At 37.4% G+C, this 24,737-nt stretch overlaps 1 long non-coding RNA gene across 1 annotated transcript in view; it reads left to right on the forward strand.

The window, feature by feature from the left end:
- Nucleotides 1-24,737, forward strand: part of LOC141541889 (uncharacterized) — an 84,602-nt gene that overhangs the window by 16,805 nt on the left and 43,060 nt on the right. Inside the window, exon 2 of the long non-coding RNA XR_012481931.1 lies at nucleotides 1,567-1,663. This is a non-coding gene — a long non-coding RNA (uncharacterized LOC141541889). The remainder of the gene's footprint in view (nucleotides 1-1,566; nucleotides 1,664-24,737) is intronic.

The raw sequence follows: 24,737 nt of genomic DNA on the forward strand, positions 1-24,737 counted from the left end.
AAGAAGCTGATCCCAGATTTGAGCTTGCTATATGATAAAAGAATCTTAGTATTACTTTTGAGATCTGAGAGTAGTTGGAGAAATGGTTTCACTCAGTAGGAAAGTGGAAAACCTCAAAAAAGAAACAATCCTGTCCAGCAGGTAAGGCATGGTGCAGATTATTCCCTAAAGAGATCAAAGACAGCTGGAGCTGTAGTCCAGATTTCAGTTGCTCTGGACTCATGCTTCCTTACAAGCTCTATGGGAATTTACTCCCACTATTCCTCTCTTCCTGCTACACTGCTATAGTGTGCTTTGGTGACAAAGTGTGACCTAGACAGATTTATGAGTGGACTGCTATGTTTTGCCTTATACTTGGCAGATGTTATTTTATTAGCATTCTCACTCTTGTCTTCATATTTTGTAAATGTTTCATGCTTAAAAGTTAATGAAGGCATTTGTGACTGATTCATGTAAACAAATAACATGATGATGGGAGCTTAGGAGCCCCCTAATATGGAATATTTAATATAGTGTCCCTCTATAGAAGTTACATCTAAGATCCTGAGTATTGAGTTGTAGCATTTAGATAGCCATGGTCAAGCATTCTTTCTGATCCCACTTAATGAATGTAGTGGCATGAGTGATCAAGCTTAATGACAGAGAAGTATCTTGCTGTGTCAGGACAAACATTACATGTGAACTACATATGTATTTCCCATTTCAGCAGAAAACTCTAATCTTGCCAGAGGTACCTTTTTACTAAAGATCGATTAATCAGCTAGTAGGACTTTGATCTACCTGGAGAAAGTGTCAAAGACAATGAAAAACAACATAAGAGTTAGGGCAAGGGGAATAAGACTTGGTAACTATTACCTTTTTCTTTCTCTATAGAGATAAATATGTCACAAGTAGCTTCTAAATTGCAAGATGAAGTGGTGTTGGTGGATAGCTATTGATTTTGCAAATAAAGAATAGAGACTTGTTCTAAAATACTGGGTTGGGGGAACCTTCATTTTTACCTATCCAGTGCCCACTCCCCATTCTTTCTGAACCTTGTGAAGCTGCTAAGGGAACAGATTATAAAATGGCTTCCCTGGAGCTCATGACCTCATTTTATGAGCTTCCGTGTTTGCAATATCGGGAGCATGATTTCAGCATCTGGATTTTTGTTTGTAAGAAAGTGTTTGGGGAGCCTTGGAGGGCATCAGTGATAAAACTTCATCACTCACTAATTAAAACATGTCCTAATTCCTGAGCCTCAGCAGAGAATTTGCATAGTTATTCCTGGGAGAACTCATTTAACCAAAGTTTGATCATTTATTCCAGAATCTGTTCAGAGTGACCCCATAGTATCAAAGATGTGTAGAGCTGTTTAATGTTCCTGGATATTAAAGAAGTTTCCTTCCTGAAACAGGGAGTGCACTTTTATGATTGGAAAAAATATAAAAAACAGGACTCGAGTGATTTCCCCCAAACACTCCAAAATAATAGTGCACTGTATTTGGAGTCTGAAGAAATGGATTAAAAGTCTGACTTTGCTATATTCTATTTGGCTGATTTTTAATAAGATACTTTCTCTTTTAGGGTCTCAGTGTTCTCATCTGTGAAATGGTGGAGTCTGCATTAAATGGCCTTTAATTCCCATTATAAGTGATGATGTAATGTTCCATAAATTGACACTGTAAGTTGGATCTATTTTTCTCCCTTTACTTCTTCTTTATGTGAATTTAGACAAACAGATTTCTCTGGACTATTTACTTTTTTATTTTATCTGTAAAATGAAAAGAATGAATCGAAAGAATCAATAGAATGTTAGAATTAATATTCTGGTCTACTACCCATTTAAGAAGGGGAAAATCATGTTACATTAATATATAGTCTTATGATTATTCTTCAAAAGAACTTAGGCTAGGACTATAGGGTAATACATTTTTCTTACATTTCTATTATACCTGGGCTTGATTATCATTATAATCTCTAATCATGCTTTGAAGGCTTGTCTTCATGTTGTCAAACATGAAGATGATGGTCTGAATTTTTCACTGCTCACTCAGATTCTTTGGGAATTTAATGCAATTCAACATTTCTGTTCTTCTAATCAATCAGTTAAATGGGTAGGGCTGTGGGGACTGATTTGGTATGTGTAGAAAGTGTAGGACATATAGTTGGATAATGTTGGTAACCAATGTAGCTTCATCTGGTCAGTAAAACCAAAGACTTCTGAAGTCATTTGCAAATTGAATGTAGGTGCTGAAAGCCAACTTGGAAGCTAGATAGCATACTAGATTTTTCTAGCTGTGTAACCCTGAGCAAGTCACTTTTTATCCATCAATTTCATTATGTTCCTCTGTAAAATGGGTATAATATTAGCACTTGCTTCCCAGAGTCATAGTGAGGCTAAAATGGAAAGTTTCTAGAGTGATTTGCAAACCTTAAAACACTATTTAAATGGTAGCTATTATTATTATGCAACACCCCTTTGCTAATTCTTTCTACAGATAAGTTCTGATTAGTGCAAATAATTATTCCTGTGAAGTGACCACATTATTTAAATTCTCACTGCATATTTCCATTGAGCTGGAGCCAATTATCATATTTTGCATAGTCATAACTGTACATAGAGTGAATTCAAATACATTAGATCATTTTGGGGGTTTCATTATTCACACTAATTGGGACCTAGCTGTCAATTGAACTAGTATATTATGATGGAAAAGGAAATTCATTCAATCAAATTCACCTACTTCACCCTTTCAACAGCCTAGAATATGAGAATTTTATATTGCAGAGTCCTTTGAGCTCTTCTGGTCTATGATCTCAGGAAATGCAATCCCACATAATCATTACTGGTGATCATTTGTTCTCTCCTTGAACCTTCCAATAATGGAGAACTCATGAGATCAAGAAGGAATTTACTTCATTTTTTATATCTCTAGCTAAAAAACTAAATAAAAATAAAAACTAAAAATAACAAAAGCTTACATTTGCGTGGCTACCTCACACTAGAGAGCTTTATGTGTTCTTGTTTGTTACCTCAACTCTATGAGGAAAATAATAGAAATATCTCCAACTTGCAGATGAATGTCTCTGAGCCGAGTACTTAGGACTATAAATTATAAATGAATTATAATCTACCTTGGGAGAGGTAATCTCTATACTAATAAAATGAGAGGATCTTATCCTTACTCAGGTAAATGGCCTTTGAAGCTGCCACTGCTGACCACAAGAGGCAAGAAATAAAAATAGCTTGGGTATACCTATGCTTCCTAAGGGTTGATGATACATATCTTTTCCCCATAATCTCATCCATGTATTTATTTACTTTATATTTATGCATATATTTATTTATATTATGTACATATATTTATAAAGGTATCTTTCTTCCCCCTTAGAATATGAACCCCTTGAAAAGGATACATTTTTATTCTTTGTACTTGTATCCATAACCCTCTGGATACATTTTTGTGGATTGTTTAATAGATATTGTTTTTTCTTCTTTGTTCTTGAAGAGAATCATAATATCAGGGAGGAGATACTATGACATGCAAATAAGTTGGATTTAAGTGAGGGAAGGGTCATCTGCCTCACTTTCTCCTCCAGAGCCATCTGGGGCCAGTGGCCAGGTATAAATCAGGACAATTGGAAGTAGCCTTGGAACTCCATGATGACTGGAGATGGAGATCAGCTTAGTGAGCACCTACTGAATCATTACTATGTTTTAGGTTCATTTAGGGAATTGTCTTTGCTCCAGATAGAGGATAAGGCAAAACATTTTGGAGACAGGAGAAAGCAGATCTAATCTTTATTCTGACACTCTCTATGAAGGTGTACAAGTTATTTTATCACTACACACCTCAGTTTCTTTCTTCATCTATAAAATGAAAGAATTAGTCTAGATTTTGGGGGTCCCTTCCAATTTTGTGTTCTAGAATCCCATGAAAATAGCAATAGCCACAACTGAGCAGCCCTCTTCCTTGTGGTCTGGATAAAATCAGCACTTAACAGTCATAAATCAGGCACCAGATGTGACCCTGCCATCTCTTCAATGGCTCCTCAGTATATGTTTTCTCTTCGGGTTCTTCACAGTTCTGTTGCTCCTCATCTCCCAATACTGGCCCTCTTCAGTTTTTTCTGCCTCCAGTATTTGACTAGATAGTGGCAATTTGTTTTTGGAGCTGAGCTTATACTCCAGTATCCTTTTCCACATTTACTCATTATGGAAAGAGGGTGCAGGTAGTCCTAGATGCACACTCAAGACTTGCTCTATCTGATACAACTGAAGAGCTCATCAAAGGATTGTGCTCTAGGCAGCTCCCTCTTATCATAACTCTGCAAGACTCTCATTCCCTTGAGTGCACACTTCTCAGGATTCCCCTGAATTCCCCCAGGGACAATGGTACCCACTTAGGGACCACTGAAGATTCTGTTCTGCCTCATTCTACTCCCTCACCCCCTTAATCTTAAATCTAAGGACTATTGGGGAAAAGCAGATAATCCTAAATTTTTCCCCATGACATTTCAGATAGTAGATGGGCCGAGAGAGCCAACAATTTTCTGAGAGCAGTTCACTGGAAGGAAAAAAAAAAGTGTATTCCCTGCTGTCTTTGCTACACACAGATAAGCTGTAATATACCATATTACATGATAAGTATATTAGCAATATACAAGCAAAATGCTGTAAGGCCTAGAGGAATTCTGTTATGGTTGGCTGGATGTGGATTTGGGAAAGTTCCATGCAGGAGGTGACATTTGACTTGTGTTTTAAAAGATGGGTTGGAATTTAAAAGAAAAGACGATGAGGAAGAACATTTCCAGGAAGGAGAACATTGTGGGCAAAAATAGGGACAGAGATGAAAATGTAAAAGCTGTTTTGGTAGGCAGGGGTTCACAATATTTGAAGGAGAGTTGCAAGAAGTAAGTCTAGAAGGTAAGCTGTTATCAAATGGTAAATAGTCATAAATGCTAGGAAAACAAATGAAAATTTTATTTAAAAGGTCTTAGCAAGTCACGTTGATTTTTGATAAGAGGGTTGCAAAGATGTGGGGCAAAGTCCATCTTAGACTTTGACCATTTTGGATACTTAAGCACTAAAATATTTATTCACTGATTGGGAAAAAAGTATACAAAATATTTACTCTTCGTTTTATTCTTTTAGGAGATGTGACATTTTTCAACGATTTTTTAAAAAGTTAGTTAGAGTGTAGCTAGTCATTAGATATCCAGGTCAAGCATTAGTCATGACCCTGATGGTCTTATAAAGTTTTTCTGGTGACCTTTAATAGATGAGACAACTCTGAGGAAAGTCACTTAAGAAAGCCATTCCTGAGCGTGAGAATTCTGTGGAGACAAGTTGTCCAGTGGAGAGACTCAGTCCCAGAAAGCCCAGTAGAGTTGCATGTCCAACAAAGTCATTGTGCCCAGGGGTACAAGAGCAGAGACCATGAGAAAAGACTCCAGCTCTCTGCAGTCCCTGATGTGAGATTGCCTTAGTCAGCTTTGTTCTTTGTGTGTCTCTCTTTACAGAGTATTCTACATACAAGCCCACTATTCCTCCTGATGCTGAAGAGCTTTATGGGAGAGTGAAATCCCCAGTGAAAGTGGGGAAACTACCTTATTTCTCCTGTTCACACTGTTCCATTTCATTCATTGCCTTTAGTTTGAGCTAATTGTAACTAACCAACAGATATGAACATACAAGTGGGGACTTGGGTGCTATAGTTTTAAGGTTTGGGTATTACAGAGTATTGGGAACCTGGAGTAATTGTCCCTAAAAGGCTATGCGTGTTGAGTTGGGAATTTGTCCATTTGAGCTGTTAATAGGTAACACAACTAGATATATACCCTGTTAAGATTATCCGGCAGCATAATATTATCAAGGATAGTTTGGATAAGGATAGAGAAGGGAGCTGAGAAAACTTGCTAGGAGGCACTTATAATAATCTTGTATGAATTGCCTAAGTAGTAATGATAACTATCAATTAATCAATAAACATTTTTAAAGCAGTTACTTTAAATGTCCTGTGTTAGATTCTGGGAATACAAATACATTTAATAAAAGAAGTCATTGCTCAAAAAGAGCTTACATTCTAAGATAATTAGCTTACATGTTCAATTAGTGGATAGAAATAGAAAGAAAGAATGAATAAATGCTAGAAATATTTTTCCAGGTAGCCTTGATGAGACTTATTCCCTTTCAGAAGTTCTGTTTCAGAAATTCTAATTACTGAGAATTCTGACCATGTGGTACTGTGCATAGGGAAAATCTGTTCCTGTTTTTCTTTCTAGTGGGGGATTAAACTTTTTGGAGGGGCTGGAATAGAGGACCTTTTTTCCCTTAGCTCAGTATTTCCCCTGATGGAGCAAAAAGTTGGCAGTGCCAAGTGACTGAGTGCTTAAAATGGCCAACCAACTTTCAGTTTGTATTGATTCGATCTCTCATAGATTTTTTTTTCTTGGCTTAAATATAGCATCACGGATGCACAGCTGCGGGGAGTGTGCCAAACAACACAGCCGGCTGTACATGCTGCAATCAGTGAAAGCTGTTTGTCTTTTCTCCTGTTAGAGGTGTTATCATCAGGAGCCATGTGGATGCTCTCTGGGGCAACGAGCCATTTCTCCAGCTCATCCACAAAAGCAGGAGCACTGGGGGAGGGGAGAGTCAGTTCATTTTTAGTTGAAAGCCCCTAAGTGGGGAACTGGGGAGACCAGAAAGGGGGGAAAAGGGTGAAAAGACAGTAGAGTCGGTTTAACTGAGCATTCAACAAAAAAATGTGAAAAATGAGTCCCTGTATTCCCTTGTTCACACCTGGGACAGAGTGCTGTCACTATATCATATTCGAAATTTGAATTTTGGAAGACCACTATGTAGCCATAATGTTCGTTTCCCAGCACTTTCTGATCTGGGACATTATTCACAGCTTTTCCAATCTTTGGGTAACAACTTCTTAGGGATATAAAACACAGACTCATTAAGCAGTAAAAAGTAGTATAGGGCAAGTTCAAATGAATGATAAAGACAGGAAAATCTAGAAAATTTAAAGTAGGATCATGGTAAAGGTGTATGTTAACTGGACCTGAATGGGTAGGCATAATTTGAATAGGCAAACAATCAAAGGGAAGGGCAAGCCAGACCAGAGGACTGTGAACAAAGATGTGGTTGTGGGATTCTAGGGACAGTGAGTAAATGAGAACACTTATTTACAGAGCAGACTAAGGTTAACGAAGTGTCAATCTTGTTTAGAATGTTATCTCGATATAACAGGTGAAAAAATAGGGTTTATATGGGATTAACTGGCTTGTTTAGGATAACATTGATGGTAAATGTCAAAATGGGATTGGAACCCATGGTTTCCAAAAACTGGGTGCAACAAATTTTTCATTAGACTACAGTGGGGAATAATGGGATATACAGTCACAATGCTAAGTGTCTGAATGCTTAAAATGATCAACCAAATTTCATTTTGTATTGATTGATTTAGAATCAGGAAGACCTCAATTCATAACTTGCCTCTGATGGATACTAGCTGTGTGACTGGGCAAATAATTTAACCTCCATGTTGCCTCAGTTTCCTCAATTACAAAATGAAGTCAACAATAGTGTCTACTTCTTAAGTTTGTTATGTGAATCAAATGAGTCAACATAGGAAAATATACTTTATGAAATTTAAAATAAAATAAAAGAATGTTACATTATTATTCATCCATTTTTTTGGGGGGGAACATGATGAAACTGATAATTTAAGGAGATTTATCTGTTGGCAGAAATGATTAGGGTGAGAGAAAAGGCTTCAGTCAAAAAACAAAACAAAACAAAACAAAAAACACTGGCTTAGAGGTCATCTTGAAATATTGAAGCCTAAATAGATCAAATAAATTGCCAAAATCACACGGGTAGGAAGGAGTGGAGCCACAATTTGAACGGGGTCTTCTTATTCGGATTCGGCAAGCTTCTCTTTTCCTGGTATACCTTGTGAACTTTGATTAAGAGGCTACAGACACAAGTCGGCCAGAATAATGATAATGTGGGTAATGTTCATTTTAAACAAATTAAGGGGATATTCTAAAAGAATAATAAATAGAAGGTGATAGAGGACTGGATAGAAGGACTTTGGACTGTGAATTAAAGCTAGGTCTGCTCGTTCATGGCTCTGTGCCTCCATAGACACCACTGAGCATGGCACATTCTGAATTTTCCAGGTACAATTGAGCTGGATAGATTGGACTGGTGTTTTTGGGAAGGAAGAAGATCTGAGTTTTATTGTTCAAGGGATCCAATCAATTCTCCTTTTCCTAATTCCTCACTCTAGGCTGTAGGTCATCGGCTACTTCTCTACCCCTTCTTCCTCATTCCCACATTTCCAGAAGGGAAAAAAAAAAGCAATAATCTTAAAATCTGAGAAGTCCTTCCTGATGCATTCCTTAATCTCCCATCAGTGAACCAGGATGTTTACAATTTTAATGTCCAGTTCAGAACACTGTGTGAGCTTGAGAAGGGTGCCCTTTGTGACCACTAGACCGATACATTGAGCCAACTATCTGAGCCAGTTCTCAACAGTTGTCTTGGAGCTGGCCACCCAGGACACATCAATGAGTCAGAAGCAAACTTTTTCTTTGTTTTCTTCCTTCACAAAGCAGATCCAACCTGAGAGCCCCTTTCCCCGGGTCCTTTTGTTTGGATTTGGTGCACCCACTCCTGCAGGCAGCAGAGGGCACTGTTTCTCTGGAAATGGAGTTTGTAAGTTTCCTTCGTCCCTTTCCCTCTGGGGTCTATTGTTTTTGCCACACATCTCTCTCCCCTACTCCAGCCCACTTCCCCAGGTTTTCTTTCCATTTCCCCCCCCCCCTTTAAAAGTGAATTTAGTGCTTATGAACATGGCAGATAATTACTCTGAGTACAGCCTGTCATCCCTCGGCAGGTCTTTTGAAAGCTTTTTCCCCTTCTGTAGTTCTGGCAGTGCCCCTTACTCTGACCTGCAGTCTGCCTCCCCCCATCCCAATTATTTCAGTCTGGGGGTCACCGTCACAGTCCTCCCAATGCATCTCAATCGTGCTTCCCAGCCTCCCTGGCTGGTTCAGCCCAGGACTTCCTGCTCTGGGCATCTAAGGCTTGATTTATGGCGTCCCTTCTACCCTGGCCCTGGGGCTCTCTCCTTGGGTGAGACTGCTGATCAGACCACATTTTCAAATTGGTTCTGCTGTGTGGACCAATGTCTGGGTGGGATGATAATTGGGCTCACAGACTCATTTCAACTGTGACCTCCCTAAAGGGGGAGAACCTCTGTTCTCTGGATGTGAAGGACACTCTACCTAAGTAGATGGAAAATACCTGGAGGTTTTTCCCCCTTTTTTTTTTTTTTTTTGTTCTAGCACAGTGAGATTCAATATAAAGTGAATACCCTTTGCGAATTCCAAGAAGAGCAAAATCTTGGCAACCATTTAATTCTCAGTGTTTTAGATCCAGTTCCTAGAAGGACGTGACATCTTCAGTTTTTGAGTTGACACATGCAAAGGATGAGACTTGGTTCTATTCAAAATTAAATTAATTCAAAAATCCATTTAAAAATGACCCAGGAGCTATATGGCCATCTAGAAGTTTCGAAAAGGAACAAATTTCTTCCTTCTGTAGATGAAAGATAAACACATGGATTTTTGTTTGTTTGTTTGTTTGTTTTGAGGCTGGGGTTAAGTGACTTGCCCAGGGTCACACAGCTAGGAAGTGTTAAGTGTCTAAGATCACATTTGAACTTGGGTCCTCCTGAATTCAAGGCTGGTGCTCTATCCACTGCGCTATCTAGCTGCCCCCCACATGGATGTTTTTAGTTGAGGCAATTTTCTGAGTTTGCAATACAAGAAATCTCCTGGTAAACAAACTGTGAATTTGTCAAAGTTTATCCAGTGCCATCCTTTCTGTGCCTTTGTATTAAGTTTTCTCAAGGGTTAGGGAGTGAATCTTAGAATGTTAGGTATTAGGTGGCACAGTGGATAGAGTACCAGCCCTGAGGTCAGGATGATCTGAGTTCAAATCTGGTCTCAGACACCTAACACTTTCCTGGCTATGTGACCCTGAGCAAGTCACTTAACCCCAATTGCCTCAGCAAAAAAAAAAAAAAAAAAAAGTTAGACATAAGAATCAACTTTAGGTTTTCAAGCACTTTAGAATTATATAATCCAATCCTCTCAAGTTACAGATGAAGAAATAAATTTGTTCATAAATAGTGCTTACAGAAATAACTAAGTAACTCTGTAACTAACAGTAACTAATATTTACTATTAAAAGAATTATTTGTTATTATTAAGAGAATATTATTACTAATGTGTATTATTAAGAGAAAAAGGAGAGAATAATATTTAACTCAAAAGAATGATTCCTTAAGGATACAATTTTAGGCAAAAATAAGAAAGGAATCTAGGTTCACGGGAACCTTTTCAATTTACCTGAAATCATGTTACTTAAGTAAGTCAATTTTATATTTCACTTGAGTTCCCTAAGATTCTGGAGTTATTTTTTATTAATATTGTAACTAATAATAATAACAACAATAGATATCAAGTGAGATAATGTTAGCCAGATCATTTAGCATTGTCCCTGGCACATTGTAGACGCTTTAAAAATGTCTATTCTCTTCTTTTGTTCCTATATAAATGTTTCCAAAGTGCTTTAGGATCCTCTCCTTAATTATGCATTTTGATTGTTGGAGTAAGGTGGAAAAGATTAATTTCATCCAATCTCTTTTACTTCCTGATAAGAAGAAGGAATCAGGTTCACCTCTTAACCCTTTATTTTTTAGGGAGAGAATGGCTCTTTTCATTTTATACCTCCCCTCTTACTGAAAAGTGATAAGGTTAAGTATCCCTGCTCAAATGTGGTGGTCATAGCTAGACCAAAGACAAGGACGGAGAAACAACCAATTCCCTGCTGGACTTCTTTGGATTGGATAATTTCCTCAAACGTGAAACTTTTCATTCCAAACTTGAAAGAATCTGAAGAATGTCGTCTTGCTTCTTCTTTCACTGTCTCCCTTGGAGATCCATTGGACTGAAGGGTTGTGGGGTGTGGAGAGGGAGTGAAAATGGGAAGATCAAAGGAATGATAAAGATAAAGAGGCATTGGTGCTAGTCTCAGGTCTGCTAATTTCACTGTGTACTGTACAATTTCCCTGACATCAATTATCTAATGGAAAAAATGAGGAGATAGACTTAGCAACTCCCTTAGGACCCTTTTACTTTAAAAATCCAGTATCTCTTCTTCTCTGCTTACATCTCAGACTTTGATTCTCTAGATCCTTGGTGTCTCATATGTGCCTGATGTCTGATGATTGTTTTCTCTCTGATCTCCAAGGGGGGTAATATAACATAATGGAAAGCATTGGTCTTGGAATCAGGACCCCAACTATGATTCCTGGTTTCCCTCACTTACTAGGGATAAACAAGTAATTTTATTCCTCTGATTCTCAGTTTTCTCATCTGTAAAATGAAATACTTGTTCTGCCTACCTCATAGAGTTGTCAGAACAATGCTTTGTAAGCCTAAAAATGGTATCTATCTATCCATCGATCATCTATCAGTCATCTATCTTCTATCTATCCTTTTATCATCCATCATCTATCATCAATCCCTTCTATCTGTTCTTCTGCTCATTTACTGATTATTTGTCAATCATCTTTTTCTTCTATCTCTATTATCTATCTCCATATATACACATACACATATGTATCATATATAGGGACACAATAATGCATTAATAATATACACAATATGTATCACAAGTGTGCATGTACATGTATACTACATCATATTTGTATTTGTCTGGATATGCACATGTGTGTATGTCTATATTGTTATTGATGTTTAATCATTTTAGTCATGTTTGACTCTCCATGACCCCATTTGGGATTTTCTTGGCAAAGATATTGGAGTAGTTTGCCATTTCCTTCTCCAGTATATTCATAAAGATGTGTATTAGCATTGTTTAGGGCTTTGAAAATAATGTTATCTTGTTTCCAGTACTTAAGACATTCCTTAACCTTTTCCACCCACCTGGAAGTCTTTGTGGAGCCTAGTTCTCCCAGTTCTGTTTGCTGTCACTCTAATGCTACCCATCACCTCCTCAGGATAAGACATTCTTTGGCTTCTATACTATACTAGATGAACAATTAAGCTTCCTGAAAAGCTATTTGTTCTACATGCAGTTGTCTCACAAAGATACACATGTGGCAGATTGAAACAAGACAGGCCTTGGAATTAGAAGTCCTGGATTCAAGACCGTATTTTCCCTGATTCTTACCAGTTGTTTGACTGTGGACAAATTTCTTTCTTTTTTTTTAATAATTAAATTAATTTTTACAAAAAATTTATGCACAGGTAATTTTCCAACATTGATAATTGCAAAGCCTTGTGTTTCGACTTTTCTCCTCCTTCCCCCCACCCCTTCCCCCAGATGGCAGGTTGACCAATACATGTTAAATATGTTAAAGTATAAGTTAAATACAATATATGTATACATGTACAGTTATTTTGCTGTACAAAAAGAATTGGACTTTGAAACAGTGTACAATTAGCCTGTGAAGGAAATAAAAAATATAGGCAGACAAAAATATAGGGATTGGGAATTCTATGCAGTGGTTCATAGTCAACTCCCAGAGTTCTTTCACTGTTTGTAATTGGTTCAGTTCATTACTGCTCTATTGGAACTAATATGGTTCATCTCCTTGTTGAAGAGAGCCATGTCCATCAGAATTGACCACTATATAGTGTTGTTGAAGTATAATGATCTCCTGGTCCTGCTCATTTCACCCAGCATCAGTTCATGTAAGTCTCTCTAGGCCTTTCTTAAATCATCCTATTGGTTATTTCTTACAGAACAATAATATTCCATAATATTCATATACCATAATTTACCCAACCATTCTCCAATTGATTGGTATCTACTCAGTTTCCGGTTTCTGGCCACTACAAAGAGGGCTGCTGTGGACAAATTTCTGACATTTTCTGAGCCTCAGTTTCCTCACTTGGAAAATAGGAATTATAATAATTGTATAACTCTTCCCACATGAGGCTATATCATGAGTTTAGTATTTGACTGAGTACAAGAGTCAATCCCAAAAACCTTAGCTCCAATTCAATATAGACTTATGTAAAAAGGAAAGAAATGTGCTCTTCTTCCTATGCTACCATGGTCCTACTGATAAAATATTATTTTGAGTCATTTTACCTAATTGGAGGTATGGGTTGTAGAAATTAATCTACATATTCTTATCCTATCTTCTTGGTGACCATAAAGAGGCATTTGAGAGAATGAATTTAAAGTATAATGTATAATCTCAAAAGCAAAGCAATAATACTTAAACTTTATAAAGTTTTTAGATATTAGCTTTTTGACTGTGAGCTAGCCACTTAACCACTGTTTACCTCAGTTTCTTCTTATTTGATCATTAAAACAAACCCATGAGGAAGATATTAGAGACATAAACAACTGACAAATCAAAGGAAAAAAATCAAAAATAGAGAAGTTAGTTGAGTCTGACTAAGGCCCCTTTGCATCTTCCATCCTCTCCATGAACCCTCACCTTTCTCCATCTGCAACCATAATCCGGAGACTTCCCTTCAAGACATTGTTAGTTGACTAGAATAAGTCACCAAACTGTGTACATATGACCCAAAGGCTCTGCAAAAGACTTTTATCATTGTGTAGTCACAAAACTTAGCACATTAAGTTCACACATAATAGGGATTTCATAAATGTTTATAAATTTGTTGGTAGGTTTATTGAACACACCATAGAATCAGGTTCTCTAGTCTCTTCCATTTTGGAAATTATATCAGTGGCACTTTGCACTGATAGGGGCTGAGCTCCTTAGTCCATCCTCTTTTATGGGAACAGACAATCTAGAGCAGCAAGTGACCTGGGGGATCTTTTGGTCTGATCTTAGAAATGAGGTCACATAGACATGGTCACAGAACCATGCAGTAGCAGAATTTTGATCTGATCCCTTGTCTTTTGCATTAAGACCAGGAATTCAAGTTTGGGTCATTCCATTTTTAAATTCTGTTTCTGCCAATATCTTCTGGTATTGTGGTATTTTCAGTGTGTGAAATAACAGGAACTTGCATTGAATTTTCAAAAAGACTTGTTTTTTCTCTTATGGGACAACCCTGCTCCTAATCCAATTTGTCAAAGGACATGATGGGTGAGCAGGGGGAGGGTCTGACAGATAAAATCATGATATTTCATTATAAAATCATATTTCCAGAGCTTGGAGGAAACTCAGAAGCGATTTAGTTCAAATCCTTTCATTTTGCAAGTGAGAAAACTGAGACCCAATGATATTAAGAGACTTGCCCATCATCATTTTGGTAGTGAATGTCAAAGGCAGAATTTGAACTCAGGTCTTATTAGGGCTCCAAATCTCAGTGTTAGTTCCACTCCACCATTTTTCTGCATACAATCATGAATGTATAATTATAGGGGCCAGATGGTTATAAAGAAAAGTAAAAGAGTAAAAATGTCCTCCTGTCTTGGTCTCACTGGGTGCAAATGACTTTCTTATTTGAAAGAACAGGCTTTCCTCTTGGGATTTCTAACTAACTAAATTAAATTCCAGACATCAAGGATGCTTAAATTCTTATTAAAGATTTGTTGCTTTATCATAAGATGAAAACATATCATTTAAAATATTCAGACCCAGATCTGAAGGGGAAAGTTGAGGGGTAGATTTTCCTCATCTTCCATAGCTTGATTTAACGACCCATCTTTTCTCTCTGCTCCCATCTCATTGACTCCTATGCCTAAGGAATAAATCATGACATAAATTATGCCTACGTGAGGTAGAACTACTAGTAGTTAAACTCAAATCGGGAAAGAAGAACTAATTGACCTGTTTGTTTGGTATCATATAAACTGAATTACTTGACCACAGAAGTTTCCCACTTTTCCTTGAATACCTGTAGTGCTCTGATACTAGACTGAGTCATGAATTATAGTTTGAAACTTGTTTTTGTACCTTTGCTCATAATTTGCCCTTTGGCTTGAAGGCCTAATTCAGCACTAGCAGTGTGTGTGTGTGTGTGTGTGTGTGTGTGTGTGTGTGTGTGTGTACTTGAGACAAGCAGCACAAAAAATTTGTAATAAAACAGGTAGCATTCCAGTCATTGGAATAATGGTATGGGGAAGATGAGGGAAGCCAAATAATAGGATGACATTGGGTCAAGGGAGAATTCACCTGACATAGAGGTATAGCTATTATTTTAAACTTTTTTTTTTTTTTTTTTGGCAAATTAGATGCTGAGCTCAGTTGTTCCTAGCTGCTGAAAAACTTTAAGTTCTATTGTTATTGTTTAGGCAAAAGTCCCATATCCCCTTTACTAGATAAGCTCCTGTTTCCAATTTCTATCTTTTGAAACCTTACCCACCTTTCAAGGTTTAATTCAAGTGGACTCACTGTCCCTTATTCCCTACACCCCTTTCTTCCTTATGATCTCTCCCACCTCTGAATTTCTAAAGTATCTGGTTTATATCGTATAGCACCTACTGCATATTACCTTGAATTGTAATCAGCAAAAGAATAATGGGTGAAGGACAAAAGTTCACAATAGGTAGAAGAATGAAGAAGAAGGCTTGACATTTCATAAATGATTCTGTGGACATTATTCCAAAAACAGGCTAAAGATCTCCTTAAAAGAACTAAAACCTGCCTACTTGAACTTCATTACTTTTTACTGAACAATTTTCATCCCTTTCTCATGTTCTAGTTTCAGGAGTCCCCACTATCATTCTGAACAGAGACATATAACCCAGATCTGCTACAAAGAGCCTGGAAATTAGTGAGGGGCAATTCATTTTCTTGCAAGAGACATTACAGAAGCCCATTAACACATCTTTGGACATTAGAAGAGATGTTATTCATTCATTCATTCTATTAACATTTATTGAGCACTTAAATTGTTTCTTCCTTTATTTTATGCATTAAGGAGTGGGGCGGGAAACTTAGAAAAGATATATACCTTTATCCTCATGAGGGCTCCAATCTAACATTGCTGTCTAATTAATATTCTTAAAATACATGTTTCATCAAGTCAATATACTACTCAAAATTCTTGTTTGACTCTCATTACCTTCAGCACTCCTTTTAGAAAGACAAAATGATTAAACTGGACTTTTAAACCTTCCAAAATCTGGCTTTTAATTAGTAGTCTTATTTCATATTAATCCTTATGTATATATTTTCCCTTTTAGGCAAACTGACTAGGTAGCTGTTCTCCATCCAAGGAATTAATTCCACTTTCCAACTCAGTCTCTTTGCAGAGACAGTCTGCCTGAGCATTAATGTTCTTTCTGCTCATGCTTGCTACTTGGCTTCCCCAGTTCCCTTCAAAATATAGCTCAGTACCATCTTCTATGAGAAGTCTTTACTGATCCTCCTAGCTGCTAATATTCTCTCTATCTTGAAATTATTTCTTATCAACTTTTCATTTGCTCATATGACTTCTTGGTCATCATCCTTCCTCTTCCCTCAACTCACTCCTGTCATATATTAGAATGGAAATTTTTTGAGTACAATGTCTGTTTTGTTTATTTTGTTTTTATATCCATGAAGCCTAATGTAGTGCTTTACATGCTATAGTCATTACATAAATGTTCATTGAATTAATGCAATATTGTCTTTCTTTTCTTTTTTTTTTTTTTTCCTCTTCATTCTCTGAGATATGGTGGGTGAGCAGGTTAGGTTTGGGAAACTAGGCAGGAAGATGGAAGTACACAAATGAAGTTGAAAATCACTTTCTTCTGATTCCTGGGGTCCTTCCCCAAACATAGCTATTATAAAGCAGGGGCTTGCACACTCTTCAAAAGACATGTGTTTAACATTAGAGAATAAAGCTGAAATTGTGAGGCAAGCTACTGGGTTGAAGGGTGGAACGATTTTGTAGGAAGGGAGTGGTAAGACCCTGGGTATCCTGTCCTACCTACTGGTTCTCATTTACTAGAGATTCTCTGCTGAATGGCCACATGGTTAGACAACTCTCACAAACTGTACCATATGTTACCAATAAATGAAAACCCTTATTTTTACATACCGTTATTGGCATAATATTTTCTGTGCTTCCAGCTCTTGCAGAGGCGTTGTTGACAGTTTGATGGAATAAGGACTCACTGTTGGTTTGATTGTGTTTCAATCACAAAAACTGAAAAATAAATGGATAGTTAATAAGAGTTTAATGTCTGTCTTGACCAAATTTTCTCAAACTCAACCCTGAGGTCCTAGCAAACAGGAAAATAAATCTGCAGAGTAATTCAAGCAGAGCATTGCATGAGGAATTGGTCGATATAAACCAGTGGTCCGGAGGAGATAGTGGAACACTCCTGCTCAACCCTGAAGTAGGAAGAGAGAATTATAGGCTGGTATCCTGTTCCAAATTTAAATTTCCCCAAGAAGTGAATAAAAACTCTCTCTGTTCAGGGGACAGCAAAGGAAAGGAGGAAGATATAACAGAATCAGATGGGAAATCTGGTGATTTTAGAAAATAGCAAGAGTGAAAAAACCTCTAAACTTGGAGTCAGGGTTTAGGTTCAAATTCTAACTCTGTTTATTTCTACCCATATGGCCTTGGATAAGTAGTTTACATGAACGTTAATTAAATTTCTGGCATTAATCAAATCAGTAATCCTATATTTACAGGAATCAGTCAGTTCAAAAGCATTTCTTATGTATCAAGCATTATGCTATACGATAGAAAAGGAAAAATAAAGTTCTACTCAAAATCTAATGACCTTTAAGTTCTTTTCTATTAGATTATTCCTAATATCTCTTCTAGGTTTATAATTCTATGAATTATCTTTTTATTATTCTGCTCCTGCCCACACATGGTTGTTGATTATAAAATAAAGAGAGTAAAAAGTAATACACTGGTTGGGATACCATGGTTTTCTCCAGTACTTCTTAGGCTTAATTATCTGAGTCACCCCTTACAAAGCGCCAGGGATGGAGGCAGACCAGATGGAGATAGAGAAAACCTCTCCCTTTGTGATGCTGAAAGCATCCTAAGAAACACAAGGTCAGACTAATCAGGAAGCATTTGTGCATTTGGTGCATTCATTGTAAAAGATATTTATGCATTTGGTGTGCTCACTGTAAAAAGTAAAAGTAATCCTGTGCTTGCTAATGACCTGGGCTGCCAAAGGCCATATCTGCCCTGCTTTTGCAAGACCTAGATTACATTTATTCTTTCAGCAGCCTTTAGACATATATGTCTACCTATCACAGAACATCAGTGCTAGAAAGTTCCCTGGAGAGTATCTAGTTGGGAGATGGGGAAACATTAAAAAAATTCCTCTAGAGGACAAAATTTCCTAGGAATCCTCCTTCCCTTTTAGGCTTCACAGTGTATAATTACATGGTTTAGAACACTCTCCCAAACTCCCCAAATTAAAATGCAGATGACAATTACTTGACAAAACAAACAAAAATTTAATAGAACATATATTATGTATAGTTTTCTTAAGTCAATATGTACCAGGAAAGATTTTTTATGTATAGTCTAGTGGGTCCCTTTTCTGTTGGACTTTTACATCACTAGTTAGAGTACTCCATCTAGGTCTGGTTTACACGAGTTGAAAGGACAGTAGCAATATGTTGAAGGGATCAAAACCATGCTATATAGGGGATGATTGAAGGAACTCAGATTTCATTTAGGATAGAAAATATTTAGGGGGGATATGCTAGCTGTCTTCAAGTCTTTGAAAGCCTGTCGTGTGGAAAGAGGATTAGACTTGTTTGTTTGGCCTCCATGGGGCAGAACTAAGATAAATGGGGGAAGTTGAAAGGAGGCTAATTTCAGTGTGAAATAAAGAACAATTTCTGAACAATTAAAGCTGTCCAAAAGGAGAATGGGTACATTGCTAGGTAGAGAGTTTCCTCTTATGGAGGTCTTCCAAGCAGAGGCTGAGTGATTACAGGATTTAGAACTGGAAAGTGCCTTTATATGTGTTGGGAATATGGTAGATTAAGCCCTGGGCTGGAACTGGATGGAGATTACTTTGAGCAAGGCACTTTTCTGAGCTTCCATTTCCTATCTGCAAAATCAGGATTTAGACGAGATTTCTAACATTTCTTCTTGATTTATATCTTATGATTGTCTTCTCAGGTTGCTTCCAACTTTAAAAAGTTCTGAGTTCAGAAAGCTCTGAGTTCAAGTCCAACCATTGATATGGACTGGCTATGTGACTGTGGGCAAGTCATTGACATCATCTATACTTTAAGCAATTTTCTAAGGCTGTAAGTTGAAAAGAAGGTGGCAACCTGCTCTAGGAGAAGGTATTTCCTCTTCCCAGAGTTCTATCAGTGAAATCACAAATCCAGACTTGACCTAGGCTTTCTTCTAGTGACTCCCATTCTCCTTCCTTCTGATTTAACTCTTTAACTCTGAATGAAGAAGTTATACTGATTTCTTTGTTCACTTCTAAGGAAATACACACACACACACACACACACACACACACACACACACACACACACACACTTTCCCCTAATTACCTCTGCATCAGAATGAGATCATTTCTGTGCTTGGAGACTATGCAGATTTTACAGTTTTCACTCCTCAGAGGAAGTAAAATGATAGAGTGGATAGAGGACTAGGGCCTGGAGTCAAGAGTTAGAATCTGGCTTTAGACATTTAACTTGCCGTGTGAACCTGGACAAATCTGCCTTAGCATTCTTACCTTTAAAATGGGGATAATAATAGCACCTCCTTCCCAGTGTTGTTGGGAGGATCAAATGAGATAGCATTTCATAAGCACATAGTAGGTACTTAATTAATTTTTATTTTCTTCCTTCATTTTCAAATCTATCATGAGAATTTCATGTGACTTTGAAATAATGACAACATTTCTATCCCTCAGTACAGTAAATAATAATGATAATTGGGCAGGTAGGTGGTACAGTAGATAAAGCACCAGCCCTAAGTCAGGAGGGTCTGAGTTCAAATGTGGTCTCTGACACTTAATACTTAGTACCTGTATGACCCTGGGAAAATCACTTAGCCCCAATTGCCTCAAAAAATAAAAAAATAATAATGACTATAAGCTACTTAGCTTCCTCCTCTGTCTATGATTAGCATTATTGGAAATAAATGTTAGAATCTTCAGAAAAAGAACTTTTAAGCCTTAAGAGTTATTAAGCATGGCTTGTCCCATTTTCAGTTGAATTCAGCTACTTGCATTTGCAGTGTCTGTTTTTTTTCCCCCTTAAATGATGTCATTAACAGATGAAGCCATCAGGTCCAAGGACAAAGATACAGCATGATTTGATGCCTTCTGGACAGTTATATCTCTGGCATGTGGGCTGCCACCTGCCCTTTGGTACTTAGGCATATTTCCCTAAATTTGTGGCCTTTACCCTACATTTTCTTAAGAAAAGGAAAGTGAATGAAGATCCAAAAATGTGAAAAAAATTCTTACGAGGGTTACAAACTCTTAAAAGACTTGAAAAGCATCTGTAACTGAGTTTTGGGATCTCATAGGAAACATCAAAAAGTTAATTTCAAAAATGAATCATTGGCTTGTATTTTACTATTTTGCTTTTAAATTTAAGTAAACAATTTGACAAATTCAAGTGATGAACAAGTGGTACTCCAAACTTCATTATATTTGTTAACTATATATGCACTTATGTGTATATACACACATGTAGTATTTTTTCCTTTAAAGGGAATTTTATGCTGATGAAAAATTCTGGGTGAGTAACTAGACACAGTTCACCCTGCAGTCTAATTGGACAACAGAAACCAGGCTAAAGAGAGAAGAGAAAGGTCAGAGAGAAGGGACTCTCTTGGGTTTTGATTAACATAAATTAACATAAACCCTTCATCCTTGATGTAAGCAATTGGTTGTGGTTGATATAATCAAAGAGGAAAGTGAATTGATGGAAGAACGGAGAGAAAAGCATGATGTCATCAAGAGACAACAAAGATGTGAAAGCTAAAATGTGGTTATTGAATTTTGGGGGTTATACTGAAAGAGACAAGGTGGATCTCACTTTAACAAAATCTAATATGAAGAAATCAAAACATGCAAAAATAAATTAATGAGTTGAGTGACAGAAGGGTGGTGCGATGGAAAATGTGCTGTCTTCTCCACACAGGATCTGGAATCAGATTCTGCCTTGATTACTCACTGCCTGTAAAGAGGTCTCCTTTGCTGCTCTGCATCTTAATTTCTTCATTTGTAAAATGAAGGAATTGGACCAAATGGCTTCTAACTTCCAGATCTAACTCTATCGTTTCATGATTCTAAGATTTTATCATCTGCCCTGCAGCTGCGTTTCCCTATATATATTGATTCTCCCAATTAGAACACAAGGTCCTTGAAAGCAAAGACTGTCTCCTTTTACTGTTTTGTATGCTTCTTTCTAAGCACAATAACTGATATATAGTAAGCACTCAATAAATGCTCATTTATTCATCCATCCCTACCAGATCTAGTAATTCATTAATCTTTGATATTTAAGAGGGCAGTTAGGTGGCACCATAGTGCATAAAGTGTTGAGCCTGAAATCAAGAAGACTCATCTTCTTGAATTCAGACAGAATATGTCAGTTATATGACCCTGGGCAAGTCATTCATTCCTGTTTTCCTCAGTTTACTCATCTATAAAATAATCTGGGTAAGGAAATGGCAAACTACTCCAGTATCTCTACCAGAAAACTCCAAATGAGGTCACATGGAGTGGGACACAACTAAAAATGATTAAATATAGTATTTCAAGAATTTTCTGATTTTTATGAGGATGGATACTTCTTCCATCATTATATTTCACTTACCCTACATGCCTTAGCAACCAATTTCTTGAGTTGCTTAGGGTTGCCAGTTCTCTGAGGAGGAAGAAGCTCTATGGACATGACTAGTCTGATCTTCAGATAAATAGTCGATCTTCAGATAAATAGTCTGTAGCCAGTCTAACAGTTGAGGTGTTTCTAACATGATTGTAATTGCCAAAGGTTGTGCTTTATTGATGAGACTTTTGAGAACTCACAGTTGCTTCTGAATCATGGTGAAGCAGCAGAGTAAAAGGTCATCAGTCTAGATTTTAAAAAGTGAAGAATTTCTTTTGTAAGTGGAAAACCATGGAGAGCCAAGGTACTGAATACATAAAACACCTGAGTTATTAGTGTTGGTTTAGTAGAAAGAATACTGTACTTAGAGTCAAATACTGTATTTACAGTTTATATATCTGCTCTGCCACTTGTGTGACTTTAGATCTCAGTTTCCCCATCTGTAAAATTAATGGTTTGAAGTAGCATACAATGGTTCTTCTGGCTCCCAATCTATTAAAATGAAATCATAGATGTTCACTTGTATGTTCACATGCCTAAGGATCTGCCATGAATCTTTAATACTTTTAAAACTTATCAGACAGGAACACAAAGATATCCCCTTCACCAATGACAAAACAGAATAGTGGAGGGCTGCACAAAAGATCCTTAAATTGGATAGTATAGTGGAAAAAAAGGAAGGCAAGAAAAAGAAAGAAAGAAAGAAAGAAAGAAAGAAAGAAAGAAAGAAAGAAAGAAAGAAAGAAAGAAAGAGAAAGAAAGAAAAAAAGGAAGAAAGAAGGAAATGAATGGGACTGATTGGATGAAGTATTTCTTAATTTTGAGTTACATGATCCCTGTTCCCACAGTTGGGAGATTGGGCTTTGGACTCTGGGTCCAAGCAGGATCCTAGGAAGTCAGCAAGTCGAAAGATCTCTAAAAAAGTCAGATAGGAAATGGCATAGGTTACTGGAAGTGATTTGACCTGTGGGGGGGGTGGACAACATTAGTGACAATTGATCAAGGATGGTTATATCTTTTTAGTCTATCTAATGAAAAGATTTGGGTCTTTTCCTACTTAACTGGCCATTACTTCCTGCTCATCAGATAACAGGGGCACATGGCAGGATGGTCCCAGGTGTGTGTCTGGGGCTCTTCCTGCAGGGATTAAATAAATGCTTTCTCTTTGTACCTGAAGATGTCTCTCTCTGATTAGTTAATTTGGGAAGGAGAGGAAGAAGAAAAAAAGAAGGGAAGAAAGAAGGAAAGAAAAAGAAAGGGAAGGAAGGAAGAGAGGAAGGGAGGAAGAAGGAAAGAAGAAGAGAAGGAAAAAGAAAGAAATAAAGAGAAAGATAAGAGGAAAGGAGGGAGAGAGGAAGGAAGGAAGAACAGAAGAGAGAAATGAAGGAAGGGAGAATGAAAGGAAATGAAAGAAAAAAAGGAAGTAGAAAGGAAGAAAAAAATGGAAAAAAGGCAAGAATGAAGGAAGATGAAAGTAATTGAAAAGAAGAAAAAAAAGAGGAAGAGAAATGTGTTAAACACTTATGTATAAAATATTGTGTTAAAGGCAGGAAATGCTAGGGATAAAAATACAAAATCAGATATACAAAAATGAAATCAAGACTCAATTCTCATGGAGCTAATATTCTAACAGGGGAGAAAACAGAGGAGTGTTTTGGTTTGGCCCACATTCCAGCTCGTTGATTCGGTCATTTTTACTGGGGATTCCCCCTTACCTAGAACTCTCTCTTCTTATCTCTACCTGTCGACTTCCCTAGCTTCCTTCTAATTTCAGTGAAAGTCTTAACTTCTTCATAAAGCCTTTTCTAGTTCTCTTTCATCTTGCTGTCTTCATTGATTTTCTCCTTTCCCTCTTACATAGATCACGTGAGAACTTCCATAATAATTTCTCTCAAATATTGGTCATATAACTCTAATCTGCACTCATCAAACTAGACTAAAATAAGGGGTCATTGTATGAGTAAATATAACAGCCATTTCTTGTCCATAGTGGCTCATGCCCATGTTCTGTCAGGTTGGGTTCACTCTAGTGCCCAAACCAATCTATAATGGATTTCTGTGTAATTTCTGTATAATTAGTGGTAGTATCAGGTATGATGGAGGAGTTTGGAGTAGAAAATTATTTCTGTCAGTGCCTATCCACGAGGAGCTTACCATCTAAAAGGAAAGACAGGGCATTGCACTCAAAACAAAAATACTAGCAGCTGAGCCCCTAAGAAGCTGTTTCTGCTGGTTGCAGCCCAAGCATGTATGGAATATGGCATAGCTACTATTGTATTATTATCCATCTATCTCCAGCTCTGCATCAGGTGAGGAGGGTGAGTGCTTTGTTCTCCTACAGAGAAAACCTGGGTTTAATGATCCCCATCCCTTGGTTCTTGAAGCTAAGAGGGAATTGAAAATGCAAATGAGACGAGAGAATCATTCATCCCGAGCTGTGGAGAGTGCAACTCCAGGCGAGCTGCTTCCAAGCAATTCCATCCCATCAATGAAGGAGGCCCCAGTCTGTGCTGTCTCTGAAGCTGACTCCACTGCCCTAAACTGATTTCTCTCACTTTTTAAAAGAGTAAAATGAGGTGGAAGAAGGCAAAGCAGATGATTGGGGGTTTAAAGGCACATCGAGGAGGTCCAGGCTTCTGGGGAGCTGAAGAAGGCAAGGAGGGGGGGTACACAACAGATGCTTAGAATCCTGACTCCTATTAAAAGAGGTCCTGGTCAGTGATTGGTGGCTGCAACCCAAATCTTCTTGATAAGGGGGAAGGGGCATTAGTGGGACAGAGGGCTCTGAATATGTATGGCCCTGGTCTCTTTGTGTGGCTGATATCTAACTGGATATTTATTCTTCTAGATTTCACATTCTGACTAGGAGGAACAAAGGGCTGGCAAGAGCTGCTCTCTGGCGCTTAATAATTTGAAGGAATTTACATTTCAATG

This window comes from Sminthopsis crassicaudata, chromosome 4, assembly GCF_048593235.1.
Source record: "Sminthopsis crassicaudata isolate SCR6 chromosome 4, ASM4859323v1, whole genome shotgun sequence".
NCBI lineage: Eukaryota > Metazoa > Chordata > Mammalia > Dasyuromorphia > Dasyuridae > Sminthopsis > Sminthopsis crassicaudata.